Consider the following 19,272-nt stretch of genomic DNA (forward strand, 5'->3'; position numbering starts at 1 on the left):
AAAAAGCACCAAAAAAAAACCCTTTTTATGAATGTGAAAATGGGTGTAAGATTGCAGAGAGTCTCTGAAGGGCATAGCAAAAAGGGGAGTTAACACACAAAGGCTAACAGATCACAGCCTCGGAGGAGAGGGAGCACAATGTGAGCGAAATAGAACATGGGTGATGGCAGCTCAGGGCCTTGGGTCAATGTATTTCATTTCCATCTGCGCACTTCCCCTTTAATGCACATACTCTCCTTCTCATGCACTATCTTCCCTTTGTGTCCAGCCCCCTCTTCCTCACGTATCCCTTGCTTCCGCTCACGCAGCCCCTGTCCCTCTCAAGACAGCCCTATCTTCATCACCTAGAGCCCCCTCTCCATCTTGTGCACCATCCCCGTCCTGCACCCTTGCTCTCCTGTTTGTGCCTTTGCTTGGACACAGCCTCTCACTCGATAGCACCCTGGCTCTGTCGTACCCTCGCACACTCTCACTCTTTCTTGCACAAGGGTTCTCTTGAACCTTCATGGATGCACTATTTTTCTCACGTCTTGTCTTTCTCACTTGCACCCTGGCTCTCTTGCACCTTTGCGCACACACCATCTTTGTTGCACCCTAGCTCTCATCCACCTTCGTGCACACCCTCTTTTACTTGTGCCCCGTCTTCCTCTCTTGCACCCTGGCTCTATTGCACCTTTGCACACACACCTTCTTTGTTGCACCCTGGCTCTCTTCCACCTTCGTGCACACCCTCTTTTCCTTGCGCCCTGTCTTTCTCTCTTGCACCCTGGCTCTCTTGCACCTTTGCACACACACCCTCTTTGTTGCACCCTGGCTCTCTTCCACCTTCATGCACACACTATTTTCCTCACGCCCTGTCTTCCTCTCTTGCACCTTGGCTCTCTTGCACCTTTGCACACACACCCTCTCTGTTGCACCCTGGCTCTCTTCCACCTTCATGCACACACTCTTTTCCTTGTGCCCTGACTTTCTCTCTTGCACCCTGGCTCTATTGCACCTTTGCACACACACCCTCTTTGTTGCACCCTGGCTCTCTTCCACCTTTGTGCACACCCTCCTTTCCTTGCGCCCTGTCTTTCTCTCTTGCATCCTGGCTCTCTTGCACCTTTGCACACACACCCTCTTGGTTGCACCCTGGCTCTCTTCCACCTTCGTGCACACCCTCTTTTCCTTGCCCACTGTCTTTCTCTATCTTGCACCCTGGCTCTCTTGTACCTTTGCACACACACCCTCTTTGTTGCACCCTGGCTCTCTTCCACCTTCATGCACACACTCTTTTTCTCACGCCCTGTCTTTCTCTCTTGCACCTTGGCTCTCTTGCACCTTTGCACACACACCCTCTTTGTTGCACCCTGGCTCTCTTGCACCTTCGTGGACACACTCTTTTCCTTGCACCCTGTCTTTCTCTCTTGCTCCCTGGCTCTCTTGCACATTTGTCTCACACCCTCTTTGTTGCACCCTGGCTCTCTTCTACCTTCATGCACACCCTCTTTTCCTTGCGCCCTGTCTTTCTCTCTTGCACCCTGGCTCTCTTGCACCTTTGCACACACACCCTCTTTGTTGGCCCCTGGCTCTCTTGCACCTTCGTGGACACACTCTTTTCCTTGCGCCCTGTCTTTCTCTCTTGCTCCCTGGCTCTCTTGCACCTTAGCACACACCCTCTTTGCTGCACCCTGGCTCTCAACCACCTTTATGCACACACTTTTTTTTAGCACACACTCTTTTTCTCACACCCTGTCTTTCTCTCTTGCACCTTGGCTCTCTTGCACCTTTGCACACACACCCTCTTTGTTGCACCCTGGCTCTCTCCCACCTTTGTGCACCCTCTTTTTCTCGCACACTGCCCCCCTCTCTCTTGCACCCTGGCTCACTATCGCATCATCGACTCCATGAACGATGTGCAACCAAAATCCTGCAAAAATACCGTTTTATGGCACAAAATGACCCATTCCATGATGCATGGCCAACAAGCCATGAGAAAGTCACTTAAGCAAACAGAATTGAACACTCACTGAGAGTATGCAGACATGCACAACTCCTAAAGTAATAATAGTTCTGAAGATAGAAATCCAGATTGAGGAACACGCTTCATTTCCCTGTGCCCCTGGATGCAGCGCGCCCTGCTGCATGTGTTACTTGTGGCTCCCACTTTGTACAAGTCATTTTGAAAAGGGGGAACTGGAGAGCACGCAGAGTGTCACAGCAACTGTGATCCATTTCAGGCCAACACATGTTGCGCACCTTTGACAGTTACCCCTACACGGTACATCCCCCTAGTCTTGACAACAGCTAAACCTTATTTACATGGCTGAGCAACATAAAGAGGGCCCTAATTTGCGCAAGCGTGGACTAGGTGATGCACGTTCGGCGTTATGGACTTCTGGAAAGATTGTTAACGTGCGTGAGTGATCGACTGTTCTGAAGATTAGCCCAAAATAAAAAAATAAAAACATTTTCTAATAGTTATCGCACCTGAAATGGCAGCGCCTAATGTCGCTTACTGCTCCCCTCCCTCGTGGGCTGGCGGGCGGAGCATGCAACACTCACCAGCAGCAGAGGCACTGAGTCAGCATTGAGGTCAGGTCGGCCCGGACTGCGCTGCACCTGCTCATGTGATACGAGCGCAGCAGAGGGCACGTGCAGTCGATTCCCCTCACAAAGGAACAGGCGCAAGCCACAGGCGCAAGTCACAGGGCAGAAAAGAAATGCTGCAGCCAGTGGATAGCGAACTATTCTGGCTGGCCTGGATGTTCATTCCCAGTCATTTATTTATGTATCCTTCCCCCAAAAGAGGCCCTATGACCCCAAGGCCCACCGGGGAAAGTCCCGGTGTCCCGGTAGGCCAGTCCAGGACTGGCCACGCGTGGCGTCTGTTGCTCAGTTCCGTTTTTCCGCGCTTCGTGGGGCCTCGGAACATCGTTGCTCAGTTCAGTCAGATAACCTAATCTACATCTACTCGAATATACCAACTCGTTCTCGATGGCATCTTCATCGGAACCGACAATGCCGCGATCCGGCTTCAAAAAATGTCAAGACTGCGGTAAAAAAATGTCGATAACGGATCCACACAGGATCTGCTTGTGGTGCTTGGGAGCCGAGCACCATTGTTCGGAGTGTGAGGACTGCATGTCCATGACGGCGAAAGCATTGAAGGAGCGCAAGGGGAAGCTCGAGAGAGGTAAGTCAGTCAAAACCTCCTCGAAAGTTTCTTCGGCTGAGTCGAGGCATTCGTCTCCTCGCCGTCGAAAACATTCCCATTCTAGATCTCGAAGTAGCTCCCACCATTCGTCGAGATCAAGACACTCAAAGAAGAGACATCGAAGATCCCCTTCCTCGTCGTCTTCTGTTTCCCCAGAAAGGGTCTCCTGCCCCACAAAACACAGCTCTCAGGCTGAGTGGGAGGAATTCAGGAAGAAAATGTTAAGCGTCTTCGAGAAAGCGGCCTCGACCCCCTCGAAGACAGCTGAGGGTGATACCCTGGGTGAAAAACCCAAAAATAAAAACACCGCGAGTCGCAGCACCCGGCGAAATATTCCACCCGAGAGCGCCACGGGCCATCAGGTAAGAAGGCACCGTCTTCGACGCCGTCGTCGAAGATCCCTTCGACGCATGGATCGGCGCCATCGATGCCGTTGTCGAAGGGTTCTTCAATGCATCGGTCGATCGACTCGACGCCATCGTCGACATCGACGCCGATGAAAGAGAAGATCACGGCTACTCCACAGCCAACAGTGATTCCAAGTGCCTCCAACACGACGCCGAGACCGTCGTCGACATCCTCGAGTAGGATCCCGATCCTCTCGAGTTCTTCGAGGCCTCTTCCTGTTTTCTCTACGCCGTTCTCGGCGCCTTAGAAGCCTGTCACATCGGCGTCGACGACATCGACGTTTTCTTGCCCAATAATGACGAGTTTGGCTCCTTCTGCCTTAGAAATGGGTTTTATGCCATTTCAGAGGTCAGAGTACCCTGGATTATCTTCAATTTATGAAGAAGGGGAAGATTCTGACCAGGAAACCTTCAGGTTGCAGAGGACCACACTACCTGTTTCAGAGGATTTCACCTCTGAGGAAAGAAGGTTGAAAGACCTACAGGAGTCATTACATGAGGCAAGTGGGCTGGACACTTCCCCAGAAGTGGATTTTGTTAAGCCAGACCCAGGGGAACATGCCGAAACACCCTATAGAACCCTGATGGCAAGAATTATTGAATTCATGGGTTGGCCTGCGCCTTCGACTGTTTTTCAACAGGATGACCTGACAGACATATTAGACAAAGGTCCACAGGAGGATCCTGTGGTCCCCTTCCATACAGCCTTACAAAGAAAGATTGCATCTAATTGGGAAACTCCTGAAGTTATCTCTGCTGTCAATAAAAGATTATCAGCCAAGTATAGGGTAGCTGCAGCTGATCCTGAATACTTATCGAAACACCAGACTCCAGAGAGCCTGGTGGTCCAAGCAGCAACTTCATCAAGCAGCAGGACTGCTTACCCTACTGTCCCACAGGATAGAGATGACAAGAGGTACGATTCTATGGAAAAGAAAGTCTTCTCTGCTTGTAGTATGGCGTTGAAGTCCATCAACGCCACCTGTACACTCGCCAGGTTCAGTCACACACTGTGGGAGTGTACTTTATCAGCGGCTGACTACATACCCGAAGGAGAGGAAAAGGAAGCCTTCCTTAACATTATTAAAGATGGCAAAGATGCCATGTGCGAGTCATTTCAAACTGGCATCGATTCTGCTGACAGTATCAGCAGAGCCATGGCGGCAAGTACAACAATCCGCAGGCATGCGATGTTGCGAAAGTCTGGCTTTGCTCCAGATGTACAGGCCAGACTTTTGAATATGCCCTTTGACGGCTCTTCATTATTTGGAAAAAAGGCTGATGACAGTCTGGAAAAGTTGCAGACAACTAAAGCAGCAGGAAAATCTTTAGGAGCTGCTATCCGCAAAACTCCTTTTTGCCCCTCAGGAACCTCTGGGAGAGGAAAGTCCTTTCGCTATTATTCCGCATTCAGGAAAGGCAGAGGACAGCCGGCTCAAAGATGCCAAAGGAGATCCACCCGAGGTGGACGGGTCAAAAGTACTAAGGCCGCAGCAGCAGGTGCCTCTTTACCCTCTGCATCTGCATCAGCCGCCCCCAAACCACTCTGAGGTCTTTCCACACAAGAAACCGTTAGGGGGCAGGTTAACTCACCATCTGACGGAATGGCAGGCTATTATGTCAGATGCTTGGGCATTGGAGACAGTTGCCCAGGGTTACTCCCTACCCTTTCTACACATCCCTCAGAGTCATCCACCAGGGAACAGCTCTCTAAAAGTTCCAGATCTGCTCCTCTTGCAGGAAATTATAGACCTGCTAGAGAAAGGTGCCATAGAACCGGTACCTGTAGCGGACAGGAACAAGGGCTGGTACTCCCCCTACTTTCTCATACCAAAGAAGGACGGAGGACTGAGACCCATCCTGGACTTACGAGAATTGAACAAGTTCCTCAGGAAGGACAAGTTCAAGATGGTAACTCTCTCTCAGATCCTTCAGGCCCTCCAGGACTGGCTGGTATCGCTGGACCTTCAGGATGCTTATTTCCATGTGCCAAACCATCTCAAACACAGGAAATACCTGAGGTTCACAATTGGCGATTCTCATTATCAATTTCGAGTTCTGCCATTTGGGCTGACCTCCGCCCCGAGGGTCTTCACCAAGCTAATGTCGGTAGTGGCTGCGAGTCTAAGGAGGGAAGGGATCCACATCTACCCCTACCTGGACGATTGGCTGATCAGGGCTGTATCTTCGGAACAAGCTCAGACCCAGCTAGATTATGTCTGCCACTTCCTTCACAAACTGGGCTTCTCCCTCAATTTAAAGAAGTCACAGATGATACCATCACAGAGACTCCAGTTCATTGGAGTGGTCCTGGACACTTCCCTGGGAAAAGCCTTGCCACCAGAGGTGAGGGCTCAAGATATTCTGCAGATGGTCAACAAGTTTCAAAATGCCCAACGTCTCCCAACCTTCGACTTTTTGAGGTTGCTAGGCCTCATGGCATCCTGCATCTTCCTTGTGCCAGAGGCTCGCCTGAGAATGAGATGTCTTCAGTGGGCACTGAGAACTCAGTGGTCGCAATTCTCAGGGAGAATGACAGATCTCCTCCGGATTCCGGACAAGGTAGCATGCGACCTTCAATGGTGGGCCTATCCAGAGAACATCTTGAAAGGAGAACTGTTTTGGCAACCATGGCCGGAGATAACAGTAGTCAAAGACGCCTCACTCACGGGGTGGAGAGCCCATGCCAACGACTTGACCATCAGCAGTCGTTGGTCTCCATCGGAGTCCAGACTACACATCAACCTATTGGAGCTGAGAGCGATCAGACTAGCGCTGCAAGCTTTCCTGCCATCAGTACAGGGGAGAAATGTCCTGATAATGACGGACAACACGGTGGCCATGCACTACCTCAACAAAAGAGGAGGTGTAGGATCACTGCCACTGTGCAGAGAGGCAATGCAGCTCTGGTTTTGGGCAATTCAGGAAGGAATCTCTCTATCGGCAGTCCACCTAGCCGGAGAGAAGAACTTGACAGCGGACGCTCTGAGCAGGCAGAGCACAGTCTCCCAGGAGTGGGAGCTAGCTCAGGAAGTCCTTCAAGAGATCTTCGCCCTTTGGGGAACCCCTCATGTGGATCTGTTCGCCACGAGCACCAACAGGAAGTGCGATCTGTTCTGTTCAAGGGAATTTCCCCCGAGAGGAGCTCTAGGAGACGTGTTCGTAGTGGACTGGGAGTTTCCACTCCTTTACACGTTTCCACCAGTCCCTGTTATTCCTTAAATGATCAGGAGGTTGAGAAGATTCTGGAAAACCATGACCCTAATTGCCCCGGACTGGGCCAGGAGAACGTGGTACCCGGACCTTCTAGATATGTCCATCTGCCCTCCAATCCGTCTTCCACTCAAAGAGAATCTTCTCTCGCAGAAGGGAAGTCAGGTTCTCCATCCAGACATCAGAACCCTCAACCTTCATGCTTGGCTTTTGAAAGGGTGAGGTCCAAGGATTGGGATCTCCCTGATGACGTCATGGAGGTGTTGCTTTCGGCCAGAAGGCCAGCAACAAAGACTTTATACCGCTGCCGTTGGAACAAATTTTGCAACTGGTGTAGAGAAGGGAATATCGACCCTTTTTCATGTGGTACACCAACAGTGTTATCGTTTCTACTCTACTTGGCAAACTCAGGCCTTCAAGTTGGCACCGTAAAAGGCTATCTCTCAGTGCTTTCAATCTTCAAGCGCACTCCGGAGGAACCATAGTATTTCAAACTACCTCTAGTGATACAATTTCTCAAGGGATTAACTAATGTTTATCCTCCAAAACCATTCAAGTTCCCTTGTGGGACTTAAATTTAGTCTTAAACTTCCTAAAGGGCACTCCATTCGAACCACTTCACTCTTGTTCGCTGAGATTTCTCACGCTTAAAACTGTCCTATTGGTAGCACTAACATCTGCTAGGAGGGTGGGCGAGCTATAAGCTCTCTCCTGTAAACCCCCACATACAATTTTCCACAAGGACAAAGTTGTCCTACAGGTGAAGCCTAATTTCCTCCCAAAGGTGGTTTCTGAATTTCAAATTACTCAGAAAATTACCTTACCTTCGTTCTACCCTCCTCCCCATCCGGGGAAAGAGGAAGAAAGGCTACATAGGCTGGACCCAAGGCGAGCTCTAAGCTTTTACATCAGCAGAATGGCTAGGATCAGGCAAGCAGACCAACTGTTTGTAGGATACTCGGGTCACAAGTTGGGATTACCCATAACAAAACAAACCATTTCCAGGTGGATTATTTTGGCCATTCTGGAATGTTACAAACTGGCAGGGAAAGAGCCACCCCAAAATCTTACGGCTCCTTCAACCAGGGGTATCGCAGCCTCTTCGGCCCTCCAAAGAGGAGTACCGGTCAGAGACATATGTTCGGCTGCCACATGGTCGTCCGCACATACATTCACAAACTTTTACAACCTGGATTCCTCCACTAGTCAAGAGACCAGATTTGGCAAAGCCGTATTACATTCGGTCCATCCCTAAAGGGATACATGACATTCTTACTCCCACCTCCAATTACATGTCACTGCTATGGGAGTCTATCAAAGATAAGGAATACGTCGGAGGACACAATCCCTTCGAAGAACAAGTTACTTCTTACCTTGTAACGTTCTTTCGATGGGATGTTCCTCCGACGTATTCCTTATCGCCCCTCCCATCCATCCCCGCAGTAATACTTCCCTTGTGGTAGAAGCTTACCCTCCTTCAAGGTCAATAACCAATTCAGGCATGACTTTTCTTATGCTACAAAACGGAACTGAGCAACGGACGCCGCGCATGGCTATTTATGGGCATGGTGACGTCGGCGCCGATACGGTGGCCGTCGAGGGACATCGACTCGGTGGACGTCGACGTGCAGCGCCCTCTACAGAAAAAAATTCCGAGGCCAGCAAGCTGGAAACGTATTATCAAAGATAAGGAATGCGTCGGAGGAACATCCCATCGAAAGAACGTTACAAGGTAAGAAGTAACTTGTTCTTCTCCTCTAAACCATTCACTGTCCTCTGGGTCATACTGCCCCCATCCAATGACAGTCCTCTCCTTAAGCCCCTCATATGGCAGCCATGTTCAGATTTTTACCACACGCTTCAGTGTTGGGAGTCCTCGAGTTTGCTCTCTGCGCTATTTGAAACTTTTTTTGTGTTTTGATGGAAAGAGTTAGATTTTTGTTTCAAATAAGCCTGTGTCCTCTTTGCATCCTCTGCCGACAGCGGGGACCAGTTGTCGGTGAAGTTCTGCGCCCCTCAAGGGCGAAGATCATCAAAGATTCTAAAAAGGTCCCTAGGCATACTTCGCGCCCTCCGACTATGGCGGAGGAGAAGAAGGCGGAATGGTTCCTCTTTCAGCCCTGCACCAAATGCGGTCTACGGAATGTGTTTGTGGAGGACAAGCACCTGCAATGCCACCACTGTCTGCACCCGGACCACAAGGAGGTGGAGTACGAGATGAAGCCATCCCAAGGTGGATCGGGCGCAATCGTCATCACCTTCCACCTCCATTGGCAGCTGGCAGTCGAGCTCCTCTTCAAAGAGGAAGTTATCTACCCCGGCTAAACTACGTGAGAAATCAGAAAAGCCGCGGATGGAGGGAAAGAAGGCCAAACAGTCCAAGCAGGCTCAACCGGCATAGGTGAAGAGACCTCGTCAGTGACTGCATTGACGACTGCTACTGCCACGACAGCTAAGGGCGATGATCCTGCGAGGGTAGCCCCCATGGCTCAGAAGGTGTCCCTACCACCAAGGCGCGACACCGCCGCAGTACTTTGGCAAAGTCTACAGTCACACCAGAAGGGGGGAAACTGGCTCAGGCCCCGGTTCAAGACCCTCCTAGGCTGTCGTCCAAGGCATGGAGTCTCATCCACGGACAATGAAGACCAGGAGTCCTTACACATGGTCCACGAAGACATTGAAGTGGAGGAGGAGAACGATGACGGCGCAGGCCCTAGTTTTCCTACTCTACCATATCAGCCAAGAGACATTTCTTTGGATATTCTGTCGACTCTACACACCTTGGTGTTAGAGACCCAGTTGAGGATGCCTCCGCTCCGGTACCTGCAGTTCCCCAGGTCCCCAATCAGCCTCCAACGAAGAAGAGGAAGTGGCATCCAACGCCCCCATTTCAACCTCCAATGCCACGTCGGGCCCCTTCTCCTTCAGCAGACCCAGACACTGGTACGGGGACAGATGCGGCCACAACATCGGATGATGACGAGGATATCAATGCAGCGGACGGTGAATCTCCACTTTTGGGTGTCCACATAGGGTGACACCACCGGAGGAGGTGGGTTTGTTCCACTCCATGATCTGCAGAGCCTCCAAGCTATTCCAGCTGGTGCCCGAGGAAACCAAGAAGGAGTGCTTCTTGTACCAGAGGTGCTAAGCCAACAGGAAGAAGATCATAGTGGTGCCCCATCTGGACGGTATTTGGGATGAGGGATTGGACCTCATGAAGAACCCTTGCACGGCTGCAGCCAAACGGGATAGGCTGGAGAAGAAATATAGGGTGCTGGATTCCACACCCAAGTGCCTGAGGTCGCAGCCATCACTGGATTCGGTGGTATCGGCTGCCGTGAGGAAACGGTTAGTCAACCCGTCTTCGTAGTCTTCATTCCCTCCGGGCAGCGAGGGGAAAAGGATGGATGCCATCGGAAAGAAGGTGATTTACACTGTAGCGTCCACTATCAAGGAGGCCAACGCACTGGCGATCCTGGCTAGGTATGACAGGCCATTGTGGTACAAGCTGAGGCCGATTCTGTTGTTCCTCCGCGACAATAATAAGATGGGGCAATCGCTCTCTTCCAGGAAGGGGAAGTGGTGTCTGATCACGCCATCACAGTGGCATTGGACGTCACTGACACAGGGTTCTGGAAAATGAGAAACAGTGTCTGCCTTTGTTTCCAAGGTTGGATGAAAGCCACAGATTTCCGTCAGGAGGTCCAGGCGAAGATGCTGGACATGCCCTTCGACAGAGAGAACCTATTTGGGAAAGTCGTTGATGAATCCCTCCAGGCCATCAAAGCGGATACGGAGATGGGCCGTTTCCTAGGCACTCTCCAGCAGCACCGCTCTTCTTTTTGCTCTCCAAAGGTTTCTCAACATCGTACCGACAGCCTTCCAGATCCACAACCCAGGAAGCCTACAGAGGCCGTTCCCAGGGCTACGGTAGTGGAAGACAGCATCGCCCTCGACCGCAGGGCAGGACTACAGCACTGTAGCATGCCTGAACCAGCCAGAACATTGGGTGCCCATTCATGCATCCCGGTGGGAGGCCGGCTGACGAGGTTTGTCAGCGAGTGGAGAAAGATCACCACCGGCAGATGGGTGCTGGACCCTTTAGCCCTAGGACACACCCTGGAGTTTCAATGCAGGTGTCCGTGGATCCTCCCGGTTACCCATCAGGAGCAGCACATCCCTCAGCTCCTGGAAGAGGTACAGACCACGCTGCAAAAAGGGGCGATAGAGCTAGTTCCCCAACGGCTCCAGGGCTCTTGAGTCTATTCCAGATACTTTATTGTCAGAAATAAGACAGGGGACTAGAGGCCCATCCTAGACCTACGATGACTGAACAAATGCATAAAGTCCCAAAAATTCAGGATGGTCACGTTGCAACACATGCTCGGCCAACTGGAAAGAGGAGACTTCTTGATGTTGGTGGACCTGGAGGACGCCTACCTCCATGTCCCCATTCACATCCCATCGAATGTTTCTACGATTCGTGGTGCAGGGACAGCATTACCAGTTCAAGGCCCTACCTTTTGGCTTGAAGTCGGCCCCTGCAGTGTTCACAAAATGCCTGGCTCCGGTGGCGGCCCATCAACATCTACAGGGCATACACGTATACCCATACCAGCATGACTGGCTGATCTGTGCCCACTCGTGGAAGTGGGACGACGGACACACGTAGGCGACCATTTGGCTACTAACAGATCTGCGTTTCTCCGTCAACTATCCAAAGTCCTGCTTAACACCATCAAAGAACGTGCTGTTCCTGGGCAGCAGACTCAATACAGTACCTGGCATCGCCCTCAGAGGAGAGGATAGCAGCCATTCTAGGGAAGGTGGAACAGTTGTCATCGACGAAGACAGCCACGGTGCCGGCCATCAAGTCGTTACTTGGCATGATGTCGTCCTGCATCTACCTCGTCCGGCTCTGCAGGTTGCAAATGCGACCGCTTCAAGGAATTCCTGGATGCCTATTGGATACAGGTGTCCGGAAGCTTCACGGACATCTCGCTCAACGACGAGTTCCATCGGGTGATAGTATGGTGGGGCATTCACTCCAACATCGCCCAATGCACGGGATTTCGAAAGCCTACAATACCGGGAGTATTTCACACGGATGCCTCCCTTGAGGGATGGGGCGCGCACATCGGATGTTTGCAACCAGAGGCCTGTGGCTGCCAGAGGAGAAGGATCAACATCCTGGAGCAACGGGCAGTGTTCTGGGCCTTCAAGTCATTCCTCTCATCTCTAAAAGGCAAGATGGTGAGGATCTTCACAGGCCACACCACCATCATGTTTTACATCAGGAAGCAGGGGGAACTTGATCCCCGGCACTCTCCAAGGAAGCGCAGGACTTCTGGCGCTGGCCCGTTATACAGGGGATGTTCCTCGTCCCTCTCCACCTGGCGGGAGTCAAGAACACAATTGCAAACTACCTCAGCAGGGAACTGCGCTCCTGCCACGAGTGGGAGCGGTTCCATGTGTTAAAATCAGGGCAAAAATGGCAGTGGACACAAAATATAGCGGCAGAAAGGCTGTGGTTTTGCCACCGCAATCCATGTAAAGGATGTGGGGGAGGGGGTGTGGCTACAGGGCCATGTAGGTGGAAGTGCTCCCGGAGGAGCTCCTGCTGATCCTGCAAGAATCTGTGTGAAAAGTGCGTATGCATGTGCTTTTGATGGACGAAGACACATGTGCATGCACATGAGTACATAGAGCGTGAACACAGACAGTTTGGGGCCCACAGGACGCACTGGGGCAGAAGATTTGGCAGAACGAAGATTCCGGTGGGCCGAGGCATGAAGAAACAAAATGACGGACGATAAAGGACAAAGGAATCGAGAAGGAAGATCCGACGCGAGGTCCACAAAGTGAGGTGTCGGAGTGCAGGCTGAGGAGAGAAAAGGCTAAACACCGCTGTGACACCGAGAAGTACTCCTGATTCATTGTAGCCCCATCCTAACAAAAACGCAGTGTTGAGAGCGCGGCAAAACTGGGGGGCCGCCGGCGCTCGGACCGCGTATGAAACACGGTGCGAACTGTTAGACCTTGCATCTGGGCTGCGGAGAGCCCCAGGAGCTTCATAGCTAAAGGCAGCGGGCACACACACCCAGCTGCAGAGCTGAAGAAGCAGAGCCTCGGCCATTTTAGCAGACAGGCAAGATACATTGTTGCACATGAAGAAATAGACAACAAATGCGGGGCCCGGCAGCAGTACAAAGTAATACCCAGATCTCGCTGCAAGCCTTAATAGACTTTAACGAGGGACGGCGACGCCAGGAGCCCAGGCATCAAAGAGAGAGGTTTGTTCCGCGGGAAGCACAGAACGGACATAACATATAATGATAGATACGCGGCCGAAGAGCATCAGCGGGTGGCTGATCGTGTATAGTGAATGCGAGTAACTGCAGCCTATTCCGCAGGGGGACGGCTTTTCTGAGTGGATTGCATAGGCAGACGAAGTGTGGGCCATGGTGCTGGATAAGCGCAGGCAAAATTACATGCCTGCAGCCCTCTGACAAGAGCAGGGTAGCACCAGGACCAGAAACACTGGGTGCCTGACACTAGAATCAGGCTGTCAGGATAACACCTAACGAAGAGACACGTTGAAGCTCATTGCTGGTGCCCTCATACACAGCACTGTAAGAAGCTGGCACACAACAGCTTGGCCCCAGGTGGCACAAGGTCACGCAGAGCACACGCCCACCTACCGCCATACAAAACGCCCTACAGAGACAAACATACTACATTATAGCGCTAGCCGGAACACAACTGGGGTAAGCGCTGAGGAACAAAGAGGACGCTGCAAGTGAGGTATGAAGGGGCGGGACAGAAAGAAAGTGCCAACAAATAACACCCCTGTCAGTATGGATCTAACAGCTTAGAGTGTGCAAGCTAAACACCTAGGGGAACAAACTGCCTCCGGACATATATACATAAAACTACGGTGCAGCCCAAGCAGGGTGATACCACACGAGGCTCGGTAAAGCCGGCTGAAGTATGTTTAGGACCTGCTAACACAGACAACTGAGAAGCAGTGAGGCGCTATACGGAAATAGGAAGGGCCTCCACAACTATAGAAGACAGCGATCAAGGAATGTAACACACAACGGTGGCAAGATGACCTCCTTGCTGTGCTAGGACGCACGTAAACAGATTGGGCAGAAAGCGGGATCAGGGGGCTCGGGCTCTGGCAGGAACCACTACCGGCCCGAACGCCGAATAAACCGAGAGCAGGCGGGGGACCTATTAGCCCCAGCAACTGCAGACAGACACAGAGGACGTTAAGATGGCCTCTAAGGTCCCAAAATTGAAAGGGAAACAACCAACTATGGACGAATTCGCCAGAACACCCCAGCAGCCTGAGGGCGCCAGGAGCAAGGAGAGGAACCCTCAAATGGACAATGTACCAGGGCGAAACAATCAACAAATACTTGATGCAATCGCGGATCTAAAAATCGCATGGGAAACCAAACTGGAGGCCGCCGTGAGTGCAATAAGAGCAACACTGGACCTCAAAATAGGGGCAGTACAGGAGGACGTTAACCTATTAAGACAAGATGTTAGGAAAATAGCGGAACGGACAAGTGAACTGGAGAAGGAAGCGCACGAGAATACAACGACTGGCACAGCACACACCTCGGAGATCCACATGCTGCGGCAACAACTGAGTAACTTGGAAAACAGAGCAGAGGAGGCGGATATGCGGGCCCGGAGGAACAACTTGCGTATTGTAGGGCTCCCTGAAGGAGAAGAAGGACCTAATCCCACGGACTATATAGAGACTATGTTATTACAGGAAATAGAGGGAGGATCCCTCACTCAGGGCCCTGACGAGGAAACCCACACCTGAAGCGCCTTCGAGGCCGATCATAGCCAAAATCCTGAACTACCGTGACAGAGAAAAGATACTGGAGTTCTTCCGAAAGGGAGGCACGATACAGAGGGCCTCTGCACGTATCACAGCATATCCAGACTACACACTACTGGTCCAAAGAAAGCGACTGAACTACGGAACAGGGAAAAAGAGACTACGGGAGGCGGGCCTCAAGTACATGCTGATGTACCCAGCGAAGCTAAAAGTGTACCACAGAAACAGGGAATTGTTTTTTGATACCCCAGAGGAGGCGACAGAGTAGCTGGATGCGCATAACTGTCCCGCTGGGGCAGAGGCACAGAAAGATGACGGCACGGAGAAGTAACATGAAATCGCTGAAGGCCAAGGTGCGGTGTGGCTAAGGCTGTGGGACTAGAATATAGTAAGATGTACATAGTATGTGAGCACCCACGCATGGGACCAAAAGTAAGTGCGCGCAATAAGATGTAGCTCAACGCAGGAGCCATGGAGGGTTCACCTTCACACGATAGTGTGCTAACCTCCTGCAGAGTTCTTAAAGCAGTAACCCGGACCAGGACTAGATCCGGGAACGCCTGAGATCCAGGGATGGAGCTGGGCAAAAGTTGGGGAAGGGAAGGGTGGGAGGGAGGGGGGTAGTTTGGGGAGCGGGTTGAGAGGACGGGAAGGGAGGAGGGCGGGAGGAGAGTTGAGATTGCAGTGTTAAAGGGGAGGATTCGTTTAAGTTGGGGAATGAGCTCACATATACGGATGCCGGGGAAGGGGGAAGGAGGAACAAGCTTGAGCTGGCGCGCAGCAGTAAGAAGGAGGAGGGGCACGGTTGGTCAGAAGTGCACTAAGATTAGGATTAGCGATGGGGGACCTTAAAATAATAACTTGGAATGTCAGGGGACTTAACAGCTACCTGAAAAGGAAGAAGGTCATGTTGTACCTGAGGAGACAAAAAATAGATATAGCAATGCTACAGGAAACCCACCTTACGAAAGAAAAACAAGATGTGATAAAAAGGAAATGGAAAGGGACCGTCATAGGGGCAACGTACTCGGCATATGCCAGGGGGGTCCTCACTTGGATAGCACCACACGTGCCCTTCCAGTTGTTGCAGCACACAGTAGAAGCAGGCGGGAGAATGGTTGGGATACGAGAAATGGTGGAAAACAGGGAGTTGCGCATTATAAATACATATGCCCCAAATCAAGATACAGCGGCCTACTTTAAAGCCCTGTATGGTAAAATTAGCCCGTATATAGGGGGATTCGGGGGAGGCTTCAGTTGCACGCTGGACCCCAGCCAAAATGCTGCGGACCCTTTAGGCGACTTCCAGATAGAAGACGCATGGAGGCAGCGGCATCCCAATGATAGACATTACTCGCACTACTCTGCTCCACAAAACCTGTACACCAGGCTAGATTATATGTTCGCCTGCTCGGAACGTACCGGAGAGATAGTGAGGTTGGAATATAAAGCAAGGTTCTTATCAGACCACTCACCGCTACTGCTAGAGTGGCAACACCAGCCCCCCAGACCCAAGATTCCAACATGGCGGCTGAGGGCCGAAGCATTATAAGACACAGAGTTTAGGGAGGATCTGAGAGAGGAGATAAATGAATATTTTGAGAAGAACACTGGTAGCATGGAGTCGGAGAGCACCCTGTGGGAGGCATTCAAAGCAGTAGTAAGGGGGGCTGCGATCTCAAAATCCAAAGGGCTCCAAGGAGGCACGGAGAAAGAGCTGCAGAGAACGGAAAATAAACTAGAAGCAATGATGAACAAAAGGGATGCCACCCGAGAAGACACAGGAATAATGAACAAGTTGCAACAAGAGTGTGTGGGACAATGGGAGAGACTGTGTAACCTGAACTACAAGAAGTAAATAGAAAGGCAGCATGCAGAGGGAGATAAGCCAGGAAGGCTCTTGGCATGGCTATATAAACAGGAAAGGCCCAGAACTATGGTAAGAGAAATAAGGGATGAGAGTGGCCAAATACTAGACACCAAAGTGTATGTTAACGAGGGATTCCGGAAATTCTACCAGCATTTATATGCAGACGTGGGAGGAGCGGACCGGAGCGAAATGGAAGAAATACTGAGAGATATAGGATTGCCCAAACTAAGTACATAAGAAAGGGAGGCACTAGAAGCCCCCATAACATTAGAGGAGTTGGAATCAGTGATTAGACAGCTGCCCCCTGGCAAAGCCCCTGGGACAGACGGGCTCCCTAGCGAGTTTTATAAAACTTATAAGTCAGAGGTGCTACCCCCGTTATTAGCAATGTTAAATGAAGCGTTTGAAGTTGGTAGATTGCCGGAATCACTCAGAGAAGCCACGATCATCCCGCTTCTCAAGCCAAATAAGCATAGCACTGATTGCGGGTCATAAAGACCGCTATCTATGTTAAATCAAGATAGTAAAATACTAACGTCGGTGCTGGCAAACAGGCCTGGGCAGGTCATAAGCAAGTTAATACATCAAGGTCAGACAGGTTACGTCCCGGGTAGAAGTATAGCTGATAACCACAGGCGAGTTTGCCGCGTCATTGAACAGACAGAAAAGGATGCGAATGAAGTGGCAATAGTCTTGCTTGACGCGGTGAAGACCTTTGATTCGGTGAGATGGCCTTGGCTGATGGCAGCCCTGAAAGAATATGGAATGGGGCCCGGGTATCTAAGGTGGGTGACGTTACTGTATAGCTTACCGTTAGCTAGAGTCAAGACAGGAGTGATCATCTCGGACAAATGGCAACTCAGCAGGGGCACCAGACAGGGCTGCTCATGGTCCCCGATGTTGTATATTCTATCACTAGAACCCCTGGCGATATACCTCAGACAACAATATGAAGAGATAGGAGTCTCCACTGGGGGGGGGTCCAACCTCATATCATTATATGCAGACGATATGTTACTGTACTTGAAGTACCCGGAAGAAAACTTGCAATATATCCTAGAAGTGATGAACCGGTTTGCAATGCACTTTGGCATAGCGGTAAATCCTAGGAAGTCATGCATATTCCCTTTAGGGATATATGAGGGCATTGCACGTGACAAACTACCTGTATTACAAATACCCTGGGAGACTAGTACATTCCGATACCTAGGGGTAGACGTATATCATGAGGTCGAAAAAGAACATAAAAATAACACAGAGACAGCGGTAGCCAATATAGAGAATAGCTTGAAGTTCTGGGCCAAACTCCCCTTGGCCATGATGGGTAGGGCGGCGCTATTGAAAATGGTTGTTTTGCCTAGATTATTGCACTTCTTTGTGAACGTACCGTATCTGCCACCTAAACGCTTCTTTGATAAACTATATAGCCTATGCAGAGGTTTCATCTGGCACAATACTAGGAATAGAGTTGCTTTATGGAAACTACAAAACATTTATGAGAGAGGAGGTATAAAATTGCCCAACTTTGAGATATACCACATGGCGGGACAGCTACAGTACGTAACGAAGTGGTTAACTGAGGAAGCAACAGCAGAGTCTAGACTGCTGAGGGCTGAATGCACACCTTTTTTTTTTTAAAGAAGTAATATGGCTGCCAAGGTCCGAGCTGCAAGGGAGATCTAGACTGCTTGAACTGGGGTGGAAAATGCGGCACAAACCATGCCGGTTCGTAGACAACCCGACAGCGTGCTCCCCCAAGGTGGCGCTTGTTTCACTACGGGGAGTGGATGAACAACTGAGGAAAATAATACGCAGGCACTGGGAACCGGTGGGCATAGCTACACTTGGGGATGATTGGCGGGAGGAGGGGGCGTTGGATTTCGTAACGTTAATGGAGGAAACTGGGCTGCACCCTGGGCAGTATATAACCCACAACAGATTGGTGAAGCAGATAAAAGCCACATGGTCAGAGGTAGTATTAGAAGACCAACCAGACTTGGTCGTAGAGTCAATGTATGACATCTATGAGGGTGGGCATGAGGTGTCCCGAATATATGAACTATTAATGTCCATAGTGGGGAAGGAGGTGACCCAGCTAAGGCGAGATTGGGAGGATGCAGGAGAACCCATGCAAGACGGGCAATGGGAAAGGGCACAGAGGTACCATAAGAAAGTGTCACAGAATGGCAGACTACAGCAGATCGAGCTATATGTAACACACATAGCATACATGACCCGCCAGAGGATAGCCCGATTCCAAGGTACAGACAGACAAAGGTGCCTCAAGTGTGGAGAAGAGCATGCAGGGATGTTGCACATGTTCTGGGCATGCCCAGAGATTCGAAAAGTTTGGGGAGAGATAAACCATTGCCTCTCCGAAAAAGGTATCAAACTAAATGTAAAATCAGTCTGGGCATGTATGGTGGGAGGATTCACTAGACCACGCAACATGAAACACATATGTAAGCTTAAAGACCTGGCGTATATCCTAGCCAAACGCAGAATAGCCATGGGGTGGAAAGCAACCCAGAGACCGTGGATAGAGGTATGGTGGCAGGATCTATTGAAATGGGCAGCAGCGGAAACTGAAGCATGCTATGACACGGCTTACAAGAGGGAAGATGAAGAAGTGGGAGCGCTGATGGCCTGGAGACAGCTAATAGCTACCCTGACTGAACCTGCGCGTGACAGCTTAAGAGAACATGACACCCCTGGTAGT

This window comes from Ambystoma mexicanum, chromosome 11, assembly GCF_040938575.1.
Source record: "Ambystoma mexicanum isolate Mex_15411 chromosome 11, UKY_AmexF1_1, whole genome shotgun sequence".
NCBI lineage: Eukaryota > Metazoa > Chordata > Amphibia > Caudata > Ambystomatidae > Ambystoma > Ambystoma mexicanum.